Raw genomic sequence first — 2134 nt, 5'->3', positions numbered from 1 at the left:
ATAGCGCCAAAGCCTGTTAGCATGCACCACCTTTGGCTTACCTCGCCGACCACATTTTATTCGGAAAGTGACGTCTGAGAAACGATCCACTATGTCATATGAGCCTTCCCATGGAGAAAACAACTTAGGAGACTCCCCTTTGGTCTTCCTGGGAATATACGACCACACCTTGTCTCCTGGTACAAAGCTGACTTCAGTAGATTTCTTATCATAACACAGCTTCATGGAACCAGCAGACACGTCAACTTGATATAACGTCATTGAAGCACGCCCCTTATGCTTGGGTCCCCTTTCTTCCACATCTTGCCTCATAGCTATCCAGTAAAATCTCTGCCGTAGGTGACACAATGTATTTTTAGCTCCGAGATGTCCTCCTGTTAAACTATCATGGGATTGACGCAGCACAACTTCCCATAACTTTCTCGGTATAACTGTTTGCCAGTCGTCACTTTCCCATCTGCAGTCTCCCATCTCCGGACAAGACTACCATTTTCAAGCTTCAGCTGGTCCCATTGTGCCCAATAGTTCTTTGTCACAGAGCTTAAGCTAAACACCTTCTCCGAAGCAGGGCGCAAAACACTTACTTGTAGAAAATCAATTATTGGCTTCAAATCTTGATCTTTCTCCTGTTCTGCTTTAATATCTAGACTTGGTTCCACTTCACTATCATTAACTCTTTCAATCACTTTGACTTCAGCTTGATGGCATCTGGTTAGTCCAACCTCTCTTTTAACACTTACTGGAATTTGGCCTTTGTTGTTCCCAAACGTCATTTTATCAAAGTTAACTATACACTTCCTTGGTAGCAAGTAGTTCAAGCCTAATATGCATTGGTCTTCAATGTCAGCCAGGTAAACTTTGTGTCTGTCCTTTATACCCATAAGCTCAATAGTTAACCACACTGGTCCCCACAACCTTGCATAATGTCCCGTCACACCACAAAGCTTCTGTATGGCTTCTGGTACTCTTTTGTGATCTAGCACCTTGATACTCACAAGGGTTTGCTGAGATGCAGAATCTATGACAATGTTGCACTTTTGGATATCCAGCTTTCCTATCACGTAGACACTATATGTGCTTGCCATTTTACACCTAGCTGTTGGGACTTTCACGATGGGGTTTGGTGGGTGTCCCTCAACACCAACCACTACTGGTTTCCCCAAGGTTGACTCAGTGGAAGTATTCTTACTACACTGGCTCTTCGTATGTCCTTGCTCTCCACAGTTCCAACAACCTTTCTGGGTAGCAGCCTTTCCTGCCATGGCATCTTCCCTGTGTTGAAGTTGCCAGCATTGAGCTATCTTGTGCCCAGATTTGTTACAGTGCCAACAAAGTCCCTCAAACCTCTCTGAAAGCTGCCCTTTTCTGGCCTTGAATCCTGATGACTGTAACAACCTTGGTACTTCTGCGCTGGACTTAATGTAGGATTCGAATTCAAGAGTTCTGGCCATTGCATCCTGCATATTAGAGGGGTGTGCTTGCTTCACTTGTATCTTCAGTTGTGGATTGTCCAAGGTATCTACAAACTGATCCCTCAGCAATAGCTTGATGACATCGGGCGGTGCAGTTGGGTAGGCCTTGTGTGCCATACTTTCCAAATCCTGTGTCAGCTCTTGTAGGTTCTCCCCTTTAGCACGGACACTTGTCCTAAACCTTGCCCTGTAGACTTCGGACTGATTTTGAGTTCCATACCTGAGTTCTAGAGCAGCTACCAGTGCTCTATAGTTGTGCCTGTCATCTGCTGACAACTGTCCAAGTATTTTCAGTGGTTGTCCCTTCAGGCTCGCTGCCAGGTACACTGCTTTCTGCTCCTCTGTCCATCCATTCATTTCTGCCAGGAGCTCAAATTGTGCTCTATATGCTTCCCATGGTGCCTTCCCATCGAATTCCTGTGGCTTCCTTCGTACTAGATCACCCCTATTGCTGATACTCATATCTGGAATGTGACTTCTGGCAGGACTGAAGATGTCTGCATTAGAGTTTAGCTGCAAGGTCTGGAAGGGGCTTTCTGTTGTCTGGGGCTGATTAGGTGCATGGTTAATATATCCTCCCTGTGTAAAAGACAGTAAATCATCCTTTAATGTATTTAATTCACTTTGAAATGTACTAATCTTTTCCATTTGAGTATGCTGGA

The sequence above is a fragment of the Limulus polyphemus genome, unplaced genomic scaffold (genome assembly GCF_000517525.1).
Source record: "Limulus polyphemus unplaced genomic scaffold, Limulus_polyphemus-2.1.2 Scaffold53, whole genome shotgun sequence".
Taxonomy (NCBI): Eukaryota; Metazoa; Arthropoda; class Merostomata; order Xiphosura; family Limulidae; genus Limulus; species Limulus polyphemus.
This window is presented reverse-complemented; position numbering follows the sequence as displayed.